The 18,032-nt window shown below is 45.3% G+C and overlaps 1 protein-coding gene across 3 annotated transcripts in view; it reads right to left on the bottom strand.

Annotated features, from left to right (window-relative positions):
* Window positions 1-396: 396 nt before the first annotated feature.
* LOC144179388 (cytochrome c oxidase assembly protein COX18, mitochondrial-like) overlaps window positions 397-18,032 on the bottom strand; it is a 49,314-nt gene continuing 31,678 nt past the window's right edge. For 2 of the 3 annotated variants that reach the window (XM_077707743.1, XM_077707727.1), the window contains 2 exons: window positions 17,717-17,859; window positions 397-2,980 (listed from right to left, as the gene is read on the bottom strand). The gene's annotated coding sequence lies outside the window, so the exon portion shown is untranslated. The remainder of the gene's footprint in view (window positions 2,981-17,716; window positions 17,860-18,032) is intronic. The other variant, XM_077707734.1, reaches the window with a different exon arrangement.

The raw sequence follows: 18,032 nt of genomic DNA, 5'->3' as shown, positions 1-18,032 counted from the left end.
GCAAACCATGGTGTACACCAGATATTGCCTTTTCAGACAAAAATAGCAGACAGGTAGGCAACGCTCTTTGTAGCAGTGCAAAGTCGTGCCACCTCTGTAAACATTTCGGTCGAGTTGTTGTCCCAGTCATGTTACGAATGGGAGCTCCTTCAATTTGTAATACTTCCATGGAGGCCTTTCCGGCCAGCTAGTGTACACAGACCAACAGACAGTTCTTCAGTGAAAATTTTCTGTATGCACTTAGTGAAAAATAAAGTAGGTTTGATGGCTTGCTTTGCTGCCATATTTTCATTTTAATCTGTTAGGCAGGACCTGGCGGTGAAGGTTACTCGTAGGACTGACACTTGGACAAGTAGATACAAACTATATTGAAAAGGTGCAACACAAGAAAAGGAATCGCACATGTAAATAAATTTTATTTACACAAATGCACTGTACACGCCATTTGTGTGGTTACAATGAGGTGTACAAAACAAAACTATAGGCACCAGAAAGAATAGCAATGGCCATGAGAGGTAAACACGTACCCATTCAAAATTATATCCTGGCATGCTGCAACTGCACTTCCAACAACAATACACATATAATCCATGCGGATTATGTGTATGGTCAGTTGAAGAGGATGAATGAAAGGATCTTTCGTCCTGCGCTGTTTTTTTTACTGCGCTGCGGCTAAAACCGGCTGGCTTCATAGATAGCGACCTTCCCATGTTAGCTGGCGACAATGAGGGCCAGCGTGCTGAAAATTGCTGGGTAGGGATGGCGCACTCCATCAGGTGGTGCTAAATAATGTCCAACCTCACCAGCTTCACTTTGCTCACAGAGTGACTGTTGGCATGAAATGCAGTGGCTGTACCAATAACAACCGACCGTTCTAGTTAGTATTTATATCACCGGTCAGCACCTAGAATACAATGGCTCGTCCAGACCTGACTCTCACCAATGGAAAAGTCAACGTATACAACTAAACCACACGGGTACCACACTGTCTGGCTCGACTACCATTATTAATTTTTGAGCATTCCCATTAATTCAAACATTCGTAACCTTTACCGACCTTGGCTCTACATGGAGAAGCTTTCTTTTGGCGTGACGGTCATTTGTGCACATGCGAAATTTGACAGGAAACGCTTGAGTTTGTGCAAAGCATTTCCAAATTGGCCATTTAAAGCACGGAAATGCCGTCATTCTTGCGCGGGAGCATAACAATTTTCCAGCTGCAGGAGCACTAGTTGATCCAAACTTCTTCAGGGGCTGCGGCTCTTTCACATAAACTGTGCCACTCATGTAGCACTGTCCTCAAGGTGGCTCGCCAGCCCTACAAATGGCAAAGTTGGGTATACGAGAGTTGGCCCTGGTCAGGGCCGGCGATGAGAACCGTACACAGTTATCTTCGTGATAAATTTTGAGCCACGCCCGTATACCAAAGCGATAAGAACCAAACAAAAAGAAAATGCTTTTGCCATGCCGCTGCTGGCCTTGCTCAGCTGTATGCAACAGTAAACCATCGGGTTGACTCAAAGCGCAACGCAAGAAAATTGCGCAGGATCTCATCATATTAAACAGGATGAGAGCGCGACAGCGTCTTTTATGGCTCGGTTTGTTGTCGAGCGTTCCGCCAATGCCGCCTATAGCCTACAATCCCGACAGTGCACTCAGTGCAGCCACTCATTACAGAATCACTATCCATGCTGCTGCAGCACTGCCTCGACTGAAGCAGAGGGCCAACAAAGACTGCGGGAGCAATTTATTTGAATGCACATTTATTTTTGTGTTGCACGTCTTACGGAGCGTGTCGCAAGGAAATCGGAATTGACCAAGCGCCAAATGTTTCTTTTTCTGCAGCAGTATATGCAACAGTGCACACCAAGTGCTTCTTGTTTATTTCTTTCTGGTCCACGCCATGGAACAACCATCCATGGAATACCATGGATGTGTGCACCATTCTGTGACGTGGAATGTTAGGAATGCATTAGGAAATTGTCAGCTGTTGTGGTAGCAAGTAATATTTTCGCATTTAGAAAGCGATTCCCTGAAGCACACTCTCGAGCCCACAGGTGTACTTGGCGCAGTGTCAATGAGCCTATAATAAGTGCAACAAACTGAGGAGGAGGCGAAATACCATTGACAACAGGCTGGACAAATCGTTCACAATGCTTCAATGGGGATCACAAGCAGCACAAGTTGGTGCACTGGCATAGGAAAGAACTAAAAAAGGCCAAACAAGGAGGAAAAAAACATTTGGCATCGGCGAGCATGGGAGGTCACGTATATAAAGTCGGTCGGAGCAAAACTGTTTATCATAAACCCCCTCTCAATTTTTTTTAAAACTCATTCCTCACTCCGCCGCTGTCATTAAAACAATTGCACGAGGTGTGCATTTCTAGAGCAGCCGTTTTTCTTATGAAGGCAAACAAAATTGCCTTCGTGCGCAGTCTTAGACAACATTAATGCACCAACTGGTTTAATTAGCTGATAGTCTGCAACTACGGTATGCATTACAGCTCAAGTATGGCTTCCGTGCATTAACCTACAAATTTTAACTGCTGTACAGAAAAGAAAGCAAGCTTTATTAAATATACATGCTGACAGCAATGTAAACTTGAAATTCCTTATAACAGAGCTAGAAATTCTTTCAGAGCTAAAATGATAAAATTCAGTGCTGAATGATGCAAGGCACCACTAAGTACTGTCATATGTACACGCTAAGAAAAAAGTTTAGCAATGTCAGTAACTCTTCGTAAAACTTTTCTTTGTGCCCTTTGGCAGGGCATGAGCAACACAATGTCCCTGAATTGCTCCACAACAATCGCTTTCTTCTTGTTGCTCTGCAAGTGCCATGGCTCCAGTCCACCGCTCAAACAGATGAGACATTCTACCCCGCTGACCACGAACAGAAGTTCTTGGCTCGCTCCAGGGACACAACACCAGTGGTACCAATCTGCACCAAGTTTGTTGCTACCTGGCTTGTGGCTCCCTGCTGGCAAAAGAAAAAAAAAATGTGCAGTGAGAGTTAGACAAGGGATTGCAGGGGGAAAAAATCAATTTCTCCTTTTAAAGGATTGCAGGGCACACTGCGATTTCACGTATGCATAAGCAAACACACATGCACTCCTTAATGGAGGCTTCATGTCAATGAGGCATGGCTGACATAAAATTGCCCCTTTGGAAGGGAAGTGTGTTCTCTTCATCTTGCTGGATGGCATGGCCAGCATGACAAGGATGACAAGACCGAGGGAAGGAATGATGATGTGGAACAGAAACAGTGGCATTCTACTAGTTCGTAACTGTTGAACATAAGAAGCTGCACTACTTCATGACTTTCTTACATTAGTGAAGTCCACATCTTCTTGTAAGCAAAGTTGCAATCCCGCCCATTGTTCCCCACCCTCTCCTTAGCGGGGTGCGGCTCCTGCCCCGAGTCAGTGGCGGCTTTGACGGTGTGTAGTGATGCAAGTAGTACGGATAAATTTTAGCCCAAGCTTGGTAGGTGCCCTACCTTATCGAATCGCAATCTGTCATTTTATCAAAGTGTGGAGTCAATGGGCATGGAACAAAAAGTGACGTGCAAGACAGAAAAAAAGAGTAACAATGTTAGACCACACAGAAAACACAGTGCAGTAGAAACAAAGGACAAGGTGAGGCCAGGGCAAGAGCTAACTTTCGACAAATGCTTTATTGCAGGACCTGCACGTATAAAAAAATCTGGCTCATAATAGGAGAGAAAGAAAGGAAAACATCAAAACGAACAACGAAAGATGAGACAAAAACCACCACGCACCGCCTCTGCCAAGAAATAAATCTCTAGCTTTCGTAAAGCCATAGATGGTGTATTGATGCGTTGATCACCGGAACATGCCATCTCAGTTGCTTCCACAAGTTCTTTCGTCAGTCCAGACTGGTGGTAATGCAAAGCAATCATCTCGTCGTGCAGGGGATAACACAGGTATCCCGATACGCACTTTTTACAATGGTCAGCCCGCTGGCCGTCATTGGCAACGCTGCTTACTTTATTCTTGTACTCTTAAATGGACATTCAAATATCTGCTTGTTTGGCCAGTATAGTCGCTGCCACATGAGAGTGAAATTTTGTAGACAGCATGATGCCCACAGCGTACCAGCTTAGAGCAGACCGGTTTTTGCACACGCGTTAGGCAGGTTAACCTGCACAAGCCCAAAAGCGTGTTCGGGGCTGTGAATAAGACATTGATCCCACTAACAGCCACCTGGCTGCCCATTGTAAAATGTGTGTATCGGGAAACCTTTGTTATCCCATGTACGACCAGACAATTGTTTTGCATTACCACTGCTCTGGGCTGACGAGAAACTTGTGGAAGCAAGTGAGATAGCATGTTCTGGTGATCAGTGTGTCCGTAGACTGTCTATGGCTTTATCAAAGCCAGAGCTTGATTTCATGGTGTAGGCGGCATGTGGCGGGTTTCGTCTCATCTTTTGTTTATTTATTTTTTCTTTTCTCCTCTTATGAGCCAGATGTCTTTATATGTGTTGACCCTGCAATAAAACATTTGTTGAAACCTTGCACTTGTCCCGTCCTCGACTTATTGTTTTTACTGCGCTATGTTTCTCGTGAGAGTATGAACCAACACGCCCAAACATTTTCCCTTCTGTTAGACAGCATCCAGGGCATAACAAAAGTTCACAGAGTGAAAGAATGTTAAGTGAGCAAACGAGCTTTTCTAGGCAATGCCCAGGGGCATCGGGTATGCTAGGTACAGCAGTTGCTGCAAGAACCAACGGAGAGTGCAGTAACTGCACAGAGACGGCAGTAAGAGGAGGAGGCTAGGGTATATATAGTCAGGATCCAGCTTACATGGCCTTATCGTCTGGTGGTAGAGCAGCGTATTGCCTTTATCACCTTCCAATAGTTTCAGGGAGAGAGGTTATGTAATTCAGCTGATATTAGTGCTCATTATCACGCTTTTAGAACTTCGCAGAGTAAACAATGCCAAGGTAATCATGCAGTGTTGAACCCAGAATAGTGGCTAAACTAGTTGCACAAAACAAGATAAGTAACAGTCACTAAGCAGTGCTTAGTGACTGTTCGAGCGCTACCACATCGATTCACATTAGGTAAACAAATTTTTCTCATCCGGCATGCATTGCATTCTGTAAGCAGATATGCTGGTGCATGTATATATGTGTGCCAGCTTATGTTGTATACATATGCACTAGTGGCATAGGCAAGATACATAAACTTGTGTATAGCTTCCTAGCCAATGCATTTTGGCCTTGGCAACTACAACACACCCGAAGGTAAGACTAGCCAGATTAAATTGTGGTGGAGGAACTCCTGACGTTTGTACTGTGGATACAGGAAAATTTTGATATAGTCAGGTACACATCACATTTTCTGATAAAATGTGGCACTCCCAGCATTCAGCCGAGCGACAGTGGGGTGCTGGTACTGGATGAATTGCATGGACATTGGAACGTAACGAAACCCTGCAGAGTATGAGTATAGCATTCCAGGTTACTCCATGTGAAGTAATACGTGATAGCTTAAGCAAAAAGCACCATATTCGTTTGGTCGTGGAAGTCAACCAATGTGTAAGCAAGGTGCTCACTGCATGTTCCAAAACATGCAAACGTCTATTGCAATCTCGTCCTGTCTATTATGCTCGGCTATTACGCACGCTTTCATTGTTTAATGAACTTCTTATTTTCGCTACTTACGCCCATTGAACGCCCGCACCACAGCCACCGATGCCGTGAGCAATTTTTGCGAGTGTCGCCCTCGCCTTACCGCGGTCCAATAGGATCACACGTTAACACAAATTTACTCGTAAATTTTAACCCCATAAAAATCAGATTTAATCAAATTTAAATGTTTAGAGAATTATTCGATCACTGACTGATTCGCACCTCCATGGCACAATCGTTACTCGCAAGACATCCAATCGTCATCGCATCGTCACTGCAAGTTCTTGATCGGAATATCGGCACATCGTAACGGTCATTCTACGTAGTTTTTAACGAAATCGATGCCACAAAGCAAGTTACACTGGCTGCAAATCATGCCTGAACATCCAAGGAGTACTATCAAAACAACGGCGCAACCGCAAACAGTAGGGCTCTTTGATTTCCAGTCTCGGACTCGCCGCGGACTCCCCGAGAAGCAGTCCGGCATTAGATTTTCCCATGTATCCCTATGACTTCGGGGAATCCTCGGACTACCCGCGGACTACCCACGGTGAGTCTGAGACTGTAAATCGAAGAGCCCCAATGAAGCAACCAAGTTACAGTCACGGGACGTGCGACAATGCCGGTAAGCAGTTCGGCCTCTTCCACTGGCTAATATTAGTACTTTACACAGGTTAACTGTACAGAACCGCTAGGCTCCGAAGCTTTTCCGGCTTCGGGTGCGTCACTTAAGCTCAAAAACAGCGTAATATAGACCGTAACTAATGAATAAGAGGTATTTGAGTTCGATAACGCAATTGCCGTAAGCATACATGTAGACCTGTGCGCCGCCGCGCCACGCCGCCGCCGCCGCCTGTTTTGGTCGCGCCGTCTGCGCCGCCGCCGAAGTCGCGGGAATGAGTACGCCGCCGCCGCCGCCGGGCAAAATTTTCGGCGCGCCGCCGGCCCCGCGCCCCGCCTATTATGCGACTCTTCTGAAGAACGAAGGAGTATGAAAGGAAAATACGTCGCTTCGCTGGAAGTTGTCGTTTCTCCCTCTGCAAGAAATGCCTCTCTCAGCGGTGCTGTTCGTCGGGAAATAATCGCGATCCACCATGCATAAACGGATTATTTGTACATTCAACCTGGAATCAGTCATTCTGCTGCTCTTGTGGGGAGACTTCTAGTCCCCTTCCTTCTCCTCCTTCTCCGAATACCTTTTCTTCCCGCCCGTCCGCCCCATACCAAGCCTCTTGAATGCGTCCCGCGACCTTGTTAACAAAGGATAAATGCGTGATTGCCTACCGTCTCGACGCGCTTGACTCGGAATCCTCTTGAAGCATCCCAGCTTTTCCCTCTGCCGAGCAAGCACGACATGTTTCTTGTTTTATCCGCTTTCTCAGAAACTCTAAAATGACCACGCACCCATGTTACTCCAGGCCCCCATGGTTAAATAGGCCCAACCGACTCTCTCTGTGTCAATAGCCCTCTTTCTTTCTTCTCCAAAGGGAAGTAGGATGGAGGACAGGAGCGAACGCAAACTTCAGCCCCTCAAGCCATATTATTTCTACTGTACAAACATGACCAAAAGTGTTTGAACACCTTCCTTCTTAATAAAGGCCCGTCCCTTGGCGTATTAATAACATAGTCATCCAACGGGGATAAAAGTATACACTGCAAGGAAAATAAAACACTAACACAAAAGATGCGGTCTCAGAGCGACTGATAAGAATAAATGCGGATGAAAGAGAACGACCGAAGTACACAAGTCTCCAAAATCAGTGCGCCAGCTCCTCCCACCACTCATCGATTCTCTCAAGGGGACAAGCGGCTAACATCGAAGAATATATGAAACACCATAATCAGCACGGGAGCAGTGCACAAGAAACCGCCGCAGTAGCGCGCAAGCTTGAATGGGCAGCGTCATGACGGGAAGAGTGCACGGGAAGTGGGTCAATAAATGAACTGTCCAGGTACGCAGGAAGGGTCAATGAAAGCGCAGCTAGGATCTCCGGAACTGTGAGCCTGGCACAAGCATTCACAACTCATAAACGTCAGCAATGCATTACTTAAACTAATGTGAAACACGAAATTGGAAGGAAATTCTAATACCCGCACAACTTCAGACAACCAATGTCGTATTTGAGCACTGTGATAAAATAGCGTCCCAGAGGGCAGAGGAGCGTACGTCATGCTGCCCTTTGTCGCTGGAGGCCAGTTAACTAGACGATTTGGAGAAAAAGAATTCAGAAATAATGGTGAAAGGTACCATAAGAAAATCTACAGAAATTCAGAGGGTTGTCTACGAATGCATTCTTACTCCTCTTGTCTTCATTGCGAGTTCTTTACAGCCGAATTAGGCTATCCCAAACAGAGCTTCGACGAGCAATGTCCACGCTCCGCAAGAAAGCTATGATTTTGAAACGTAAAAGTTGTATATTAATAGCGCGTGCTGCGTGACGTGAACGTGATTGATTGTGGGGTTTAGCGCACCGAAGCTACACATGAGCTATGAGAGAGAGAGAGAGAGCGAGACAGAGAGAGAATAAATTTCGTCAGCACAAAAATTGCGGAGTAGTGTCCTCATTTCAAGACCCCATTCGTGGTGCCAGCTGCGACGGCCATTTCCACCAACCGAAGCTGGTCGTCCGCACTGGATCAAAATTAATCCAAAGCGCCTCATAGCCCATGTGTTTTTTGACACCTGTGATAAAAAAAACCCCATGGGGATATACAGGCGCGCTGTAGTGGGGGGCTTCGGATTAATTTTGATCCCCTGTGGATTTTTACCGTGCGCCAACATCTCAACACAATGGGATTTTCGCTTTTCCACTCAATCTGAAAAGCAGCCACCGTGGCTGTGATGGGTGAACCCCGGAAACGGAAAAAATGGTCCCATACTCCAGTCGACGTGTTTCCCTTCAAGTTAGATTTGAACTTTTTTGCGCTTTTGATTTTATCCCTTTGCGTTTTAGCCAAAGGGTTGAGGAAGAGATGGAATGCTTTAATATTCCTATAGGGGCACAAATTAACGCCATGGAGGCTAAAACCTAACAAACCAAATTGGGTCGACAGACGGACGGTTTGATGGATGGGTGGATGGATGGATGGATGGTAGGGCTGAGCATCGATAAAAAAATTTAATGCAAGTAGTTGGATTAAAACCACACAAACAACAATTGCGAAGGCAGGAAGCATGGAACCGTCGGTTTAGTAGCTTAGTCGGACACAGCTAGCCTCTCAGTGTCTGGAATGTCATAGAAGCTCTACGCTGCGAGGTGTAATCAGTATCGGTGAAAATTGAACTAGAAGCCGTGGGAGCTCCACCAAAGAAGCGCACAGCGTCGTCCCAGGTCTAGGCCATTTCGGTGTACGGACATATCGGAGTACGGACGTTTCGGTGCACGGCATTTCCTTGCGCGAACATTTCGGCGACCGTATTATCGGGTGCTTGTTTGCTTGAAACAGCCGTTATATTTTTATTTTCGCTTAACATGGGTTTTGGACAACAATCTAGGGCAGCGATTGCCTTTTAATATTGATGTCGTGTTCGCGATTTTTTGCCAGGTATTTGTAGAAACTGAACATTTTTGTATTTTTCTTTAATACCTAGTTCAGGGAACACCTGTTTTGCAGCCAGCTGATTAAATTCTTCTGCACATGTTTTTTTTTAATTTACGGCAAGACGTTATTTATATTCGCGCTTTTTGGGGGCATGCTAATCAGCAAAGACAATTTAGCCGATGTTTTCGATGGCTAACGCATTCTTTATGTATTTTTTTCTAAATAAAATGCACACTCTCACAATCCTCAACTTTCCAAACATTCGGTTGCCCCTAAAAATGCAGACAATCTTATGAAAAGTTTATTTAGGCTGCGTTGTCATGTTTAAATGAATTTGGAGACACTGTTCTCGCCAGCTTTTTATTTTTACGGACAAGTTTAGGATATTGTCGCGGAGGAAGAACGGGCCTTTTGAAAACAGCTGCAGGTTCTATATCTCATCAATGCTGATCAAGCGCGTACAGGTTGTGCGTACAAATACCACCAATTCTGGTCGGTCAAACCAACCTCAGTTTTAGCTTTACATGCTTACTTTCATTTCCTTTTAATTCTCGCAGCCCCCCCCCCCTCCCCCTCCGTCTGTTTGTAAGTTTTAGCCTTCCCAGAATCCCAGATTTCTTTTTCAGTAATATTATGGGTATTATGTTCAATTTCCCGTGGAAATCTTACGGGCAAAGCGGCCATCACCTTCTCCAAAGAGTCCGCGCATTGATGCAAGAAAAAGCGATACATTCGGCGTGAGCTCACATGACCTCTGTAGTGCTCAACAAAAAGCCACCCGAAAAGCCGCTGAGGACACAATGACCAGGATCGTTCGCGCCTGTCGCCCCCATCGAGGAACAAGCTCGTTGGCTGCATTCTTCCGCGCGTCGCGGCCACACGGAAGGCGCCCCTCTCCAGGAATCGCTCTTTCCTTTCAGTCGCCCCACCTACAATTAACTCTTGAAGTCGCGCATATCATGGACACCCCAGACATTCCTCCTTTTCTTCCATTGTAAGAGGGGAAAATTTTGAATAGGCTGGTTTTGCGAGAGCCGCGACAGTCGTATTCACGTTTTCGATGCCCAGTTTACACTTTGAAGAAACACAAGTGACACCCCCCTCTATCTACCAAGGGGGCTGGTCTAAGCACTTAGCCCTCCCCACCCCCACCCGTTTAGCCACTCCACCGTGCGATCAATGGCTAGTTTTCGAGTAGAATCAACACCGACTGCAGGAATAAATCGATAGAGAAAATTATGAATTATGAAAATGGATGCACGCGTGCTTAAGCTAGCTCGTTTCCTTTCTTTCTTTCTTTTCGCGGTGGTTTGGCGGACGGGGAAGGGGGGGGGGGGAGGTAGGAAGTGACTAAAAGCAGCAGCATCTTGCAGCGGTGGGTGAAGTGAAATCGAAGCCTTTCGATAACACTTGAATTAAAATATTAGAGTTGTTCACATGAATGCTGAAATAAAAATGGTAGAAGGGAAGTATATTAACAACGTTAATTTTTAACATTTAATTTCGAAATTGGGTTTTAGGCGCTAATGCTCTCGAACGTAAAATTATATCGTCTGACGAAACGAAAGTATTAAAGCTAAAATGTTTAAAGAAATGCCTGGGACATCCCGTGCACCGAAATGTCCGCAGCGAGACTTGCTGCACCGAATTGTCCTACACATGTCCGGATCCCCCACGGTTTTTGCATATTTTCTTTTCCCCAAAATCCTCTCTCTCTCTCTCTCTCTCTCTCTCTCTCTCTCTCTCTCTCTCTCTCTCTCTCTCTCTCTCTCTCTCTCCACCACCACCACCACCACTCCGCGCCGCGCCGCCGCCGCTCCGGGGACCCCCGCGCCGTTTCACGCCGCCGCCGGAGGTGGGAACACCGGCGCGCCGCCGCCGGCGATTTCTGACCGGCGCACAGGTCTACATACATGGGCGCCGCCATCTTGAATGTTTGTTTACATCAATGTTACCAGACCAGCATCGACATTTCGCTAAATTTAGCGGCCACTTACAATTATTGCGATCTGAGTACTCATTAAGCTTCAAAAAATATGAAATGGTAATAGAGAAAGCCAAATTAGCATGATATTACTCCACAAAAACGCGAAATCCGCTGTAGCAAATCATGGTGCACTTGTAGCAATTGTAGAATGTGCTTGTAGCAGTTGCTTCAGCATGTAGATTGGCGGCAAATTTTAAATGCATACAAGCAGATTTGTCTACAGTGTTCGACCTAATCTCTTGTTAACTATTGGTGACAACATATTGTTATTTAGGTACGCTGTCTTTCGGTTGGTAAGCGCGCTTTTTTCCCGTCATGCCGCTGCTGCTGACTGTGTGGCTTGCTGCTAGTTTTCTTTTAAGAAAGCCCCGCATTTATACGTTCCTTTCTGTGTGACCAGCCATTGGTAACAGACACGTTTTCACTGTCTTTTTCATGTGGTGCAAGCTATGTTCCATCAGGTGTATGTGACACCTGAGGTAAGCTTCCACAAATTTCTGCATTCTCCAAACGGGTGAAATAGAACAAGCTATGAATCTGACAAAAACAAAAAACCGGCGGGCAACCAAGAATAGCTTGTTTTTTTTTCTTTTGGTTCAGAAACAGCGATTTCTTGTGTATGGTCGGAGCATTGTTGGAAAAATACACTGGCACATTGGAGTCCAGCCTGATGACACCTTTGCCCTCTGTGCACATAAAGCTGAAGTATCATTCGAAAACTCGGAATGCAAAATAAATGTGCTGAATACTGTCGGCAGACCAAGTGTGTTTTGTTCTTCAATTGCAGTGAGCTGTTTACGGTGTGTGATTTTGAGATTATTGGTAGCAGCATATCTGCATTGGGTGTGCTAAAAGTAAACATGATACAAAACTAGGATACTGCAAACTTTTCTGAACACTGCGCTAGGAATAATCATCGAAGAAAAAAAGACGGCTCAAGAATACGATAATCCCTAATGCAAAATTTGAGCGCAGTGCAAACTGCAGTCTTCTCGGTGACAGCGTGTAGCTGCTGTGTCTCAGGAAGTGATCGTGTCATCAGTGAACACACGACGGCGGACGCTACTCTGGCATTTTCTCACAGCGCCTCGGTGCCACTGAGCATGTCTCGCGTGGCCTCTGCGTACTGCCCTCCCTTTCACACTTTCATTTTACTTTCCTCCTCCGCCTTCCTGCTTGCTCTATTTCATTTATCTCCAGTGCCCTCTTCTTCGTTCGTTTACAACAAAGTCGATGGCCACACGAAACCACAGGGGTCAAGCGGGCACTTAAAGCCAACTGCATTCAAAATTTCGACCTCTTGAAAACACCATTTCCGTATATTCTGCTGAAAAAGAAAGCAAGATGCAATATACAACGGCTGAAATACGCGTGTGGACGCCGCAAGCGGTCAGCAAAACTGGCGATTTTGAAACCGAAAACGAGGAGAGCGCAGTCATTAAAAAGTAGTAGAATAATTAAGTGAAGCATCAGTTTTACAGTTAAAAAATGGATGAAAGAAGTAAGTCCACCATGGGTATAAACATTTTAAAAATGAGATGTCTATTTATATGTTGTATTAGCTGGCGCAGAATCTAGCAGTACACCCGATGTCGAACCACATTCCATACCGAGACACGGTGCTAGTAACTCCAATACCTTCGACAAACATCACGTAAACTGATAGGTTCGCCTGGTGCACTGTCGAGGCACGAGTCATGAGGTCCCCAGACAGCTCCGATGAAAACCACGCAATCTGATGGCTTCAGCTGGGAGGCTATGGAGCCCTGCAGTGTTGTGGAGCCACCAAGGACTTGCTTTCGTTTTGTATGTTATTTCTCCTTGTAAGCCATGCTCCATGTGTACCCAGGGAATATAGTGGCTCTTCACTGCTTATAACACTAAATATTTATCCTCATGGAGCAGATAAGGTTTGCAGCTCATTAATACAGAAATAAATGTTGGCTCTGCCACATGACATGCAAACTTCCAAGCTTCACTGCATGGCATTTTTAGTGTTAGCTTTTTTGGCACGACGCCGAAGCCATGCAAGAAAGCCTACCACAAAAGCCTTGCACAAGAGTGGAACTCTGGCAGCCAATGTTGGCTGAGGTGCAATGCTACCTGGGCATAAACTGGAAAGAAGTTTCCTATCAATATGGTGGTATGAGTGAGAAATCAAGGTTTATTACTTGCTGGAACTGCTTGCATTAAACATACCAACCACTAACGTACCTAACCTCTTTTCAATGCCTGGAGCAAGCCATTCAAATGCAGTCGACTCTTGATCATCACCTAATTGGAATTTTCGGGTAATTGGAAGCAATGCTCTGGTCCCACCAATGTTACATTCAATTCAGTAGAAGAAATTGCTTGGTAATTTAAAGCTGAAACCCAATTTTTCAATTAATTGAAAGTTATTTCGAATAAAAAGCATCAAGGTGAACATCACATCTTGATAAAATTGGAAATTTTAAAGCGTCAAAACACCGCCGTGTCCTGCAATGTTGGCACCATCACAACCAAGGCAGCGCATAGCTGATAAAGCAGCCGGTCACTTGAGACTTGTGCCAGTGTAAGCATCTCTCTTTTGAGGCCCTCAACCTCCTTTGTTGCGCACAGCTCCGTGCAAAAGTTTGCGTGGTGAAAGCTTCAGGCTTCGATTTTCACCACAAGTCTGAACTATCACGGCAAGCTGTGTCACATTCGAATAGGCAACAAAACAAAACCAAGAAGAGAAGATTGTTGCGGACCAATGGCAATGCGCTATTGTGCCTTCTGTTTTTTTTGTTGCGGACTTTGTACTAATGGTAGGCAACTGTATAATTTCTCTGGTCACAACATGTTGAGGAAACCGCATTTTCCACGGCAGGGTGTGCCAAATTTCATTCCGCTGCCTTGCCATACTGTCTTAACCCCTTAAGTGCTTTATTTTTTTTAGAATTTCCCGACCAAAAGTGCCTATTTTTTTTATTGCTGATTTCGAATCTGATTGTACTAAAAAGTAGCTAGTCGATGTTGAAAAATTATTTGTACCCCACAGTTAGTCAAATCAACACAATAAAGTTTATTTGTGAAGAATACATAGGAAACCAGGTACCTGCTGCTAACAAAATTAAAAACTTTATAAATAGAACAGTTGCAGATGCCACATCTTTATTCACTTGTGTAGGCTAAGCACCTTTGCAATAGCTGGAGTGCAAGGAATACCCACATCTCTTCCTTTGTCACTGGTACCCATTTTTTGAGGCGGGAGTGATCACTGGGAGGAAAGCATTTCAACTTTTCAACCGCTTTGCGATTGGTTTTGTCTACAACATATTATATAAGTTCATCGTCTAGAAACTGCTGAATATATTCCATAATGTCACCCGGCGATGACAATATGAAAGTCTTGCCTGGAATGGCCAAGAATGGAAAGCGATGAGCCTTCACAGGAGGATTGTCCACATAAAGCAGGATCCACTCGCGCGCAGTCGCGATGTTCGCTTCCCCGCTGTCTTTGTTATCACCGGAGGAGCTGCTCAATTCACCGTCATCGCTGTCTTCACTTCCAGAGACAAGATAAACATCTGTATCCGAATCAGCATCACTTGAAGAAGATGACGAAAATGAACAGCTTCTTTTTCTAGTTGACGGGCCAGCTATGCATGGGTCGGCGCCAGCGCACGCCATATTTTCATAAAAAAAGCGCGCCTTACCGCAGGAGAAAACTAATTCGTCGAGCAAATGCTGCCATCTAGTGGACGGCACGCAATCTAAGCCGCAGACGAGCGCTTCTCGTCCTGAACAGTATAGGGCAGTAGCTATTCCGCTAAGACGAGCTCTGCTCGTCCAAAGCAGTTTGGTGACAGTTTGGGCAGGACGAGCTCTGCTCGTCCAAAGCACTTAAGGGGTTAATCTTTTAAGGGGCAACCACACGCAGCGACAGCGAAAAGCGACGTGAAAACTGTAACTCAATGGGTACACCAAACAGATAGCACGAGTGACAGCAACAAGTGAAAAAAATGATCAAACTGCCGCCAATGCGCTCCGTCGTCGTCGTTCGTCGCTGCTGCTCACTTGTGGGCTGCTTCTGTACAGCAAAAAGCAAGCGGCAGCGTCAGCCCGTCGTCTTCTGCTGTCGACTCCCTTAGCAACCTGGTTATAAACATTTTCGCTTGTCACCATCATCCACACTACCAGTTTGCTGTACCCATTGAGTTACGTTTTGCCGTCGCTGCATGTGGTTGCCATTTACTTGCCATTTTTTGTACCATTTTCCTAGCGATACATAAATATTCTAATGCCTCAGGTCCTGACGACTGCCTAAGTTATCTTTTTTGTCACTTTGTTTTAAAAACTCTATAAACAATGAAAAAGATATCTGTATTCGAATATATTTGATTCATTCAATCCAGTCAGTTTTTGCTATTTGTATTTTATGCACAGTTCGAAATTTCCTGTTTGCATATCTCTTGTTAATATATTATGCAAGATTAAATGAATGAACAAGCTGACCAATTGTTCAAACTTTCTAGGGAATGTGAGAGCAGTTGAAAAAACGAATGTACACAGAGAACGAAATCTCACTGGTAATAATCGTGTGTAGAAACCAGGGTCGGAGCAAAAAAAATGCCAAAAGCAGATATCGAACGCACAGTAAATGCCCACAACGAAGTAACTTGTGATGTTTCCATGTGAAGGAAGAGAAAGAGCAGGCTCAGAGGAGGTTGGCACTGGACAACTTCTTCTGAGCCTGCTCTTTCTCCTCCTTCACATGGAAGCATCACAAGTTTCTCCGTTGTGGGCATCCTGACTACCTGTGATTGTGTACCCCTTCTCTCTCTTCTACCGTCTTATCTTTTCTTCATATGCTGCATGGCCAAAATATGAAGTAAAAAAAAAAAAGAGGTTAGCAGAGGGTGGTACATGAAAATTCTAGTTGAAGGCTGTAGGATAAAGCGAACAGCAATAGGGATCCTGCGGTTATTGCCATTTTAACCTCTCGTCACGGCAAACAAAAAGTCAGAAAAATCAGATGGTGAATGGCTTCAGCATATTAAGTTTCAGACGTCGTTATACACTGGCACAATAGGGTGGACGGCAGCGCCACTGACGTGTCTGATGATTGGACAATCTAAAAAATCAGTCTGTGACTGTGTACAGGTGCCGTCATAAGTAATTGGAGCACAGGAGCTGTGGCCGAACTGTATCGGAGCGCCGTGTAGCTGCACCGGCGGTAAATGAAAGGACGAAAACACACATGCGTGCCTGCTGACGGCGGCCACGGTGCTGATAGCAGACGATTCTGGCAGCGTCTCTGGCACACTTCCAGCTGCCGGAAAAGCGGCGCGCTGTCACGGGAATTTGTAGTGAGTTTTTCGTTCAAATATTTTTACGTGTGTACGCTATCAGCGCCATCGCTGAGACCAGTATGCTGCAAACAATGCTTGAAGCCAGGTTAAAAAAAGTGGCTTGAGAAGTACAGATGGGCTATCGCCGTCGGCAGGCGCACATGCGTGTTCTCGTGCTTTCATCTACCGCCGGTGCAGCTACACGGCGCTCCGATACAATTCGGCCGCAGCTCCCGTGCTCCACTTATGACGGCACCTGTACGTAAAGATCGAAGTCAAACATTGCTTTCAGGATTAATTTTTCATCAAAGAATTTGGCATGACCTACTCATTCGAAAGCACCTTTCGTCGCATGAGAGCTTGCTCACACCTATGACAATGCCACCAAGGAACGAGAGACCTGAAGAAGACACCACTCAGTGGAGGGGTGTGAGAGAAGAAAACCCAGGGGCAACAAATGGATATGGACAAAGCAAGATAGCAGCAATCGGAAATGCAGCAGGCAGGCCTTAGTTCTTGTTCTACAGTGTACACAAATGGGCTCAGGACGATGACTATAGCATGAGCAGTGCGAGACAAATTCTCGTCTAGTGATGTGAGACCGGCCAAGAAGTGCCCCGTGTTAGCGAAAAGTAGCGATTGCTACCTATTCTTTGATTACCTACAAGACTCCTGGAATTTCGAAACCACACTTGTATTGATTGAGAAAATTTCTGCTGAAGTGCAATTACGTTAGTAAATTGCAATCTTTAGCAATTCAATAACCTACAAAACGACCATGCTCAGCAACCCTTGTAGTGCGATTATAGCAATTGAAAAAGAGAAGCAGCTGCATTACGCACACTCAACACCAACTGTCGGGAATCAAACGTGAGTGTGTTAAGTGGTCCCACCACATGCTACACAGTATTTGTTCATTGAAAGCATCAAGTATCTCTATTGCACTTTCCCTCCAACAGAGTCATGACATGCATTCCGTGAAATAAATTCCATCTTCCAACACCTGCATACAAACGCTGAAAATTCTCCATTCTGTTTTTAAAAAAAATTAGAACAGAAATTGTGAGGACAGGTGCAAATTGTATCGACACACACACACACACGCACGCACGCACGCCACATATATATGTGGCTCCTCAACAGAAATATACTTGCACTGCACGGTCTACGAAAAACAGGATCGGGAGCGCAGATTCGGCGAAACACTTACATCCGGAACGAGAACAGTGGCACCCTGTATGCCAAGGCATGGACAAGCAGTCTCTTGAGGCAGGTCTGGCTCTTAGAAACGGAGCAGGTCACCGATCAGCCACTCGTACACATGCTGGGACTGTGGTGGAAATTTATCAGCCCCTGTAACGAAAGCGCAGTGAGCGGCGTCTCGATGACACGATACGAAATAAGTATACCTCCGAAACATTGCTTGCTTTACATTTGTGCGTGCAATCTAAAACCCCTGTTCTGCTTACTACAGCTGTTAATGTAGTAAGCCTCCATGTAATAACTGTCACTAGTGGTAAGCATAG

Source organism: Haemaphysalis longicornis, unplaced genomic scaffold (assembly GCF_048455015.1).
Source record: "Haemaphysalis longicornis isolate Haplotype H1 unplaced genomic scaffold, Haemaphysalis longicornis Haplotype H1 scaffold_1, whole genome shotgun sequence".
Taxonomy (NCBI): Eukaryota; Metazoa; Arthropoda; class Arachnida; order Ixodida; family Ixodidae; genus Haemaphysalis; species Haemaphysalis longicornis.
This window is presented reverse-complemented; position numbering and strand designations above follow the sequence as displayed.